Source organism: Aethalodelphis obliquidens, unplaced genomic scaffold (assembly GCF_003676395.1).
Source record: "Aethalodelphis obliquidens isolate GAN/ISIS:26980383/991018 unplaced genomic scaffold, ASM367639v1 scaffold50, whole genome shotgun sequence".
NCBI classification, from domain to species: domain Eukaryota; kingdom Metazoa; phylum Chordata; class Mammalia; order Artiodactyla; family Delphinidae; genus Aethalodelphis; species Aethalodelphis obliquidens.
This window is the reverse complement of record NW_020837994.1, coordinates 12,717,844-12,725,978: the sequence shown is the minus strand read 5'-3', so window position 1 is coordinate 12,725,978 and position 8,135 is coordinate 12,717,844. Positions and strand designations below refer to the sequence as shown.

Here is an 8,135-nt window from a genome sequence, read left to right as displayed (position 1 = left end):
AGATTTTCAAAATTCCAAATGATACTACTAACTTTTTTTCCCTAACTTAATTGAATTGTAGTCAGAAAACTTACTATGTGTTATTCAAATATTTTAGAATTTTGATGAAATTATTTATGATCTAATATATAGTCAAATTTAATAAAATATTTCATGTACTCTTAAAAAATATAGATTCTCACTGTTGGATGCAATGCCTTCTTACGTTCATGGGATCAAACTTGTTAATTGTTCTGTTCAAATCTATAGCCTTACTGATTTTCGTCTACTTGATCTGTTTCTGGAAGAAAAACAGTAAAACTTATCACTATGGTAAACTTGTCAATTTTCCTTGTAGTTCTTTCCATATTTGCTTTATGGATTGTGAACCAATGTTATTTGATACATAAAATTTCGAATTGTTATAACTTCCTGGTGAATTGAAACTTTTGAAACTTTAAGTAATGATTTTCTTTATCTCTAGTAACACCTTTGCTTATACTTTTACTAATATTAACAAAGCTATACCATCTTGCTTAGTTTGTCTCTGTCTCTCTCCTATAATTCCTTATTTAGATGTTTAAGTTCTTGTACTAGTTGGAGAATGGTGAATACTGACAAATTATTTCTCCCAGAGAACTACATTTCCAGACACTATGAATATATGGTTGAACTAACACAAATACATACCACCATTTTATCAATTACATAATAAAACAAAGTATCAAATATCCAAATATTGTTACACAGTTCAAAATTATATAAAATATTAGATGTCTGAGCAGTTCATTAATAGAAATCCTCTTCTGTTTCGGTTGGAAAGACAAAGAAAAAAATATCACACTTAAAACAAAAATAATAGTAACTTCCAATAGGTATGGCGAAGAATTACAAGAACTTCAGAAATTTTTGAAATGTTTTTGCTACAAAGTATCTTTACCTTTAAAAGGACCTATTCTATACATCCTGCACAAGACAAAGAGAACATGGAATTTTTAGTATGGAATCCTAAAAATATTCCATAGCCTCTTTCCATTCTGTCTTCAGGCCCTCCCCTCTAAAACTGCATCCCAAGTGTAAACAAAGTAACTGTAAGGCTTTCTTGTCTGAAGATATTACACACATATGCTTCTCTATGGTGTATATTTTACATGAACTTTCAACCAGAGGTGTGATCTTTTTCAAACTGGAGGTTTTCATAACAGCACAAAATGAGATTTATAGAAAGACATTAAATAATCACCATAAGTCTTGGTAAGAATTCAACAAAATCATTTGTTATACAAACCTGATGCATACTGGTACACGTGTGGGGTGGTAAACGTAAAGGAGCAGACAAACAACCATATAGGTCTTACTTGCAATGTTTGAGATGACTGGAGGAATAAACCACATATGGTTTACAGTGCTGTTCCTAATTCCTAGGATTTTAATTCTGTATGATACTAAAAATATACAAGTATTGTGCTGAGTATTTTGGCACCTAATCTCTCAATTTCTTATATATTGTTTCTGGCATGGGGATAGTAGTAAGCCAAACAGAGAGGCTGCAATTCTGTCAAGCTTGTGGCTTTTCAGTATTCCTATGGAAGCTTCATTAGACTTGTCATTCATTAAGCCTATTATGTTGGCTAATATGTACGATAAATTAAGTCCTGTCTCAAGTTTGACTTCCAAGGCAACAGCATGAGGCAGGCAGCCAAGTTTTATTGAATGCAACAGTTGTTTCTATGACCACTAGAGTCTTTGAAGCGCAGCCGCATTTTAGAACGGTGTTTCTCCAAATACAAAAGTTGCTTGCTGTTAAAAGCTCCACGCCGCTTTTGTCTTATAAACTGTACTGCATCTTTATTTTTCATTCCACCTTCAATTAGTGCCAGGGCAACAAGCACTGGAGTTCTCCCAAGACCTGCAACACAGTGAACAGCAATCCAACAACCAGGTTCTTCACGAAATTTAATGTTTAAAAGACTTAACGAGTCACCAACAATCTGGTTAAAGGGTGATGAACCATCATCAAAGGGCCAATCCAGAACCTGGATACCTTCTTTCTCCACAAGAGCAGTGTCATAAGTTGCTTCACATACTCTTACTGTTGTGGTAACTCCGTTGCACTGGTTGGATTGTGTGTAATAAGAAATCTCATGTTCCTGTATGTGACCTCCACAGGGGCTGGGCGGTTCAGTGGAGCCATGTTATTTTCGTTTTAAAAAAAAAAACCACACACAAAAAAAACTCGATACGGTTACGAAAAAAAAATTAAATTTTTGAATGCAGAAATGATGTAAAGAAACAGAAGTCTACTCCAATATGCCCCACTCGAAATTCTCAATGCTCTGGATATGCAATTGGGAGTAACAGGAAATGAAATGAACCTCCTAACAAGAAGCCATCCTTCAGTTCAGAATACTGAGTCAATGGAAAGGAAGAGCACCGAGGTTTACCCCATCCAGGTCGTAATTTCTGTTAAATGCTCTGATGATTTCAATCCCACACTTCTGTGTCCAGGATGACCGCGCCTATGGGGGCTTCTTGGTGGAGTAGCAACGAATTTCTACAGTTCACTTGTCCTCATAAAGGTCGTGCTGCGCCTGGCGGTACTCTCCGGGGCCCTTCAGAAACTCCATAAATGCGTGACCAAGAACACCACAGGAAGGACTTAGTTTACTCATTAAAGACTGTGGCCTAATCATACAGCCGGTTCCGTGGTACAGGCGGCGGTGGCGTCGGCTACTGAGTAGGGAGCTGTAGTGATCGTCGCGGAGCTGCGGCTGCGGCGGGGCTCCGAGCTCTACCCAGCGCCGGCCTCGGTAGACCCAATCCGCGCGCGCCGAAGCGCTCTTGCGTCGCAAGCCCTGCCTTTTATATCCGGCGTGACGTGCGTTCCTCTTCCCCAGTCGCGGCGGGGCGGGCCAAAAACCTGAGAGCGAGGGCGTGGGGCCCGCCCCCCGCAGACGTCACCACGGCCGCCGCGGGGATTGAGCTTGTTGGCGTAGGGAGAAGGGCTGCAGCTTGAGCCTTCTCACCTCCCCGCCTCCTGCTGGGGAGGAAAGAGGCTGAGGACGGACTTGAGGATGGGAATGGTGGGGGACAAAGCCTGGAAGAGGCTGAAGAGAGACGGAGGGGGGCCAAAACGGGCGGGAAAGGGAAGGTAGTGGAAGAATCCCGCCCATTGACTCTGCTATGTCTTCCTCCACCGGCTTCATGTTTTAGACATGTCATATTGCTAGGCTTTTTTCCAATTTGGTCTGACCAACTTTGTCTTTACTGAAGAACTTCGTCCATTTACATCATTTTATTACATTATATTGTCTTATTCTTTTATATTACAATGTTATTGCTATCTCTGCATCTGTTTTTCTCATATATTTTGTGTTATCTGACCTATGTCTATATTTCTTTTTTTATCTTTTGATTTCTTTTGGGTTAAGATTCCTCCCCTAAATCCATATTTTCCTTCCACTGTTTTGGAAATTTGTAATTGTGGTTAAAACTTCTTAGCAGTTATTATAGTTTAGACACTGTTTTAAATCTGAATAGGTTTACATAATTTCATTTGATACAACAACCCTATGAATTAGATACTATTATTTCCATTGTTATGATGAAAACAACTTTTAAACCCTGGGCACAGAAAAGTTATTTGCCCAAGGTCACACGGCTAGTAATTGTCAGGGCTGAGATTGGAATTCTGGACCTAGAGTCTCTCTCTAATATGTATGTCTTATTATATACCTTATTCCTATACTTTCAGTACTTAAATGGCTTAGAAAAATTCAAACATTCAAAATCTTTTCCCGGGACTTCCCTGGTGGTCCAGTGGTTAAGAATCCGCCTCCCAACGCAGAGGACATGGGTTCAATCCCTGGTTGGGGAACTAAGATCCCACGTGCCGTGGGGCAACTAAGCCTGCACACTCTAGAGCCCACACACCGCAACTACTGAGCCCACGTGCTGTGGAGCCCATGCAGCAGAACTAGAGAGTCCCACGTGCCACAACTACTGAACCCTTGCGCTCTGGAGCCCATGCACCACAACTAGAGAGTCCCACCAGCCACAACTACTGAGCCCGCACACCAGAACTAGAGAGCCCGTGTGCTCTAGGGCATCTCGCCACAACTAGAGAGAAGCCTACGTGCCACAATGAAGAGCCCACATGCCACAACGAAGATCCCGCGTGCTGCAACTAAGACCCAACGCAGCCAAATAAACATTTTTTAAAATCTTTTCCCACCTCATGAAGGAACTCAACATGCGTTAACTATTAATGTTGTCAAGTATTTTTTTAACCCCACAAATTACATTGTTTATAAAAATCAGTGTTTGTTTAAATTTGCCCAATATGTCAGCAATTTCTTTGCTCACTATTTCTTCTTGCATCTCAACTCTTTCTTCTAAGATTATTCTCCCTTATCTAAGAGCATCTTTTGGAGGTTCCTTTAGTTCCTATTATATGATCAACTTTGATGTTTTATATAATCTTGAAAATATGCATTTTCTCACTGTTGAAAAATACATTTTATTGTTGGTAGATTTTTTTGTTTTTTCTTTAATAAACAAAAAAATTTAATTCTAAAATTCTTTTATTTTGCTTTCATTTCTAATAGTTCCACTGAGTACACAATTCTACATTGAAGATATTTGAAGATAGCCCTTTGAAGATATTCCCTGTCTTCGAGTTTCCTTTCTAACAACTTTAGAATTTTCTAAAATGTCTAGGCTTTGTTTCCTGGCCTATACTTGGCCCATAACAATAAAGCCCTATTTCTTCCTTCTTTCCTCTTCCTTCCTTCTTTGCTCTTCTTTTCTCCATCCTTCGTTTCTTCTTTAATAACTCAGTCCACTACATGGAGGGGAGCAAGGTAGCTGTCTGTGCAGTAGGTGTGGACACTGAAGATACTGGAGTCGGGGGAGAGGGTGAGGAGGACATTCAAGCAAGGTGTGGGGGGGTAGTTGCAGCCTAGTACCAGCTGTCAGGTCCCTGGCAGGGTGCAGAGGACATGTACATAGGGGGACAGCAGTGACGATCAGAGATTACATAAGGGTTTATCCAGTAAGATTACATAAGAGTTTATCCAGTACTACATTGAGAATAATGGGAATCAGGCATCTCACTGTCAGACAGGAGTTATAAATATGGAAAGGGAAAAAAAGTACAATTAGTTGTAGGATTTGGGGTTGGAATTGGTTGTATCTCTGTGAAGTCATCATTTCAATATATAGATATAGAAATATAGATGAGTATGAGTGTGTGTGTGTGTGTGTTTGAATTCCTCAGCTTTATCACAGAGAGCAGAGAGGGCCTGAAGCAATGACAACCCAATAGCAATGATGAGAACAATAGCAGTCAGATCATGATTTGTTGATACCATTCTCCATTTAAAAAGTCTCCTTGGGCGCAAGAGGGAAGAGATATGGGGATATATGTATATGTATAACTGATTCACTTTGTTATAAAGCAGAAACTAATACACCATTATAAAGCAATTATACTCCAATAAAAATGTTAAAACAAACAAACAAAAAAAAAACCGTCTCCTTGGGGAAATGGCTGATTCCAGAGGTGGGGCAGAAAAAATGAGTAGCCTGGAACATCTTAATATGACAAAGTTATGGAGGTGTTAATAAACGATAGGAATATGACAAAAGGACATAGACCAAAAAGAGCACAGACCAAAGGAGGCTAAAGAAACCCGACAACTAAATGAAATACGGTATCCTAGATGGGATCTTGGAACAGCAAAAGGACATTGGGGTAAAACAAGTGAAATCTGAATAAAGTGTGAAGTTTAATTAATGGTAAAGTACCAATGTTGATTCCTTAGTTATGAAAGATGTATCATAGAAACAGATGTTAACAATGGGGGAAAGTGGGTGAGGAGTGTACAAGGAACTCTCTAAAAGCATTCTAAGTTTTTTTTTTAATTATTTAAAACAAAACAAAAAACAGAAGCCAGCTTAAAGAGCTCCCACTGATCACGATTTTTATATCAATGATAGGACTGGATTATTAGTCATTGAATAAAATAAAAATCCTTAAGTCTATACTGCTATAAATAAATAAATAGGGAGAAGAAAACACTTTGCCTTATAGTAGAATGCCAGCTAATAAAGTAGCAGCAATGGTGGAATTAGAAAAGTCTGTATTTAGCAATCATCATAATTATGCATTTAGCAAAGAAACATCAATAGATGCTAAAACTAGTGGATGATACTCAATGAGGAATGGGATATTACTTTCAAAATACCTGCCATGAAATGCCAATTCGTTACAAAAGAAAAAACAACTTGATAGTGGTAAACCTGGCAAGCATCACTTAATCAAATGATCAAAGTTAACATGACCAGTAATGGGACAGACTGAACTGGGTACCACCTGATATAATGGAGTGCAAAGAACCTAGCATCACATCTGTGATATTCCTGGAAAAAAAAAAATACATATCAGCTAAATGTTACACATGATCATTGATTGGATCTTTTTGCTTAAAAGGACATTACTGGGACAAGTGGCAAAATTTTAATTGAGTTTTTGGATTGTATGGTAAATGAGTGTTAATTTTCCGATTTGGGTGGTTATATTGTGGTTTTATGGGAGAATATACGTATTTGTAAGGCATTATGCTCTAAAGTATTCAGAAGTGATAGGGCAAATGTCAGCAACTTGCTCTTACTTAGTTCTGGGGATGGGGGGTGATATTTTTACCATTCTTTTATCTTCCCTGTAAGTTTGAAATTATTTCAAAAATAAAAATTTATCTCTAGCATTAATTTAAATGGCTTAGATCATAGGTAATTGGTTGATGCTTGCTTCTCTGAATTCCCACTCTGTGTCTGCCTCTAGAGACTTTTTTTGCAGCTTTACATTTTTTTAAGATTTAAAAAGAATCTTAGCTAGCATTGTTAGGTATTTTGTAGATTGTTTCCCCCAAAATTTCAGGATATGGCAGACTGGCAGTTGTCCACTACTATCCATTTCCCTCATTTTTAGTATCAGCATTCCCTGAGTATTTCACTACACACATGGCCACCAAGCCAGAGACTTCATTCCCCAAGCTCCCTTGCAGCATGGTATGGCCACGTGATTAAATTTTGGCCAATGGGACATGGACAGAAATAATGGTACCACTTCCAGGTTATACTACTTAAAAAAAAAAAAAAGCACACTTGCTCTCCTGCCCTTTTCTTCCTACTTGCTACTTAGGAGATGATACCTGGAGCAGTTGTCTTGACCCAGTGGTGGAAACCACAGGAGAAGCTGGTACAGCCACCCTACTGTCGGGGTCTATGTACTTCTAGACTGTTTCTTGAGAGAAAAATGCACTTCTGTCTTGATTAAGCTACTAGTATTTGATCTCTGTTATAGTGCTACCCTAACTAATAAAATGTAAATGAAAGGACTGAGGTACCACCTGATTTGGGGGAAAGGGGAAAGGAAGAAAAATAAAGACTCAAAACCAAAATAAAATGCTTCTGGTGCTGGCCAAGATGGAGTAAGGGCTCTACAGCATTTCTCTTCAACTGACGTAACTGAACAGATTATAAAAAGCAACTACCTGAGGACTCTGAAAAGGAAACACTAGCAGGGGGATCGTGTAAATAAATCAAAAGCTGAAGGATGACTGGCGTAGTGACGAATTTACTGGGGAATTTATTCCTCTTCTGGTTTGACCTGAAAGCAATCTACGATCCAGAACGACACAGAAAGCCTAAACTCAAGAGAAACCCCCTCTTTCTAGCCAGAGAAGCAGGAAAAGCGTTCCATATGAGCTAGAGTATAGAGGGAAAGCCCTTTTTTTCCCCCTCCCTGGTAGGCCCCAAGACCAACTGCAGTCACGAAGCTGCACAGTGGCAACAGGAAGAGCAGTGGTGGTGGCATTCGAGCACCTAAGACCCTGAGAGGTCCTGTCTTCCTGGCCAGAGGAAGCAGGGAAAGGGACCCCGTGGTCAGAAGAGTGTGGGAGGAATCTCTGTTATCTGTTTCTGTCTTGTCATCCACTAGCTCCCCTTTGAGAGAGCGAAGGGAGCTAAAACTCCAAGAGAAACTCTGGCTTTAAAGCCGGACGACTGGGAGTAAGAGACTGGAGAATGTGAAAGGAATGCCAGAGAGGAGAAAGCTGGAGAAAGAGACCCCTAATTCTGTGTACGAATTAGTA

At 39.4% G+C, this 8,135-nt stretch overlaps 1 pseudogene; it reads right to left on the bottom strand.

Annotated features, from left to right (window-relative positions):
- Positions 1 to 662: 662 nt before the first annotated feature.
- Positions 663 to 3,048, bottom strand: LOC113607854 (protein tyrosine phosphatase type IVA 1 pseudogene; annotated as a pseudogene).
- Between the last annotated feature and the right edge of the window lie 5,087 nt (positions 3,049 to 8,135).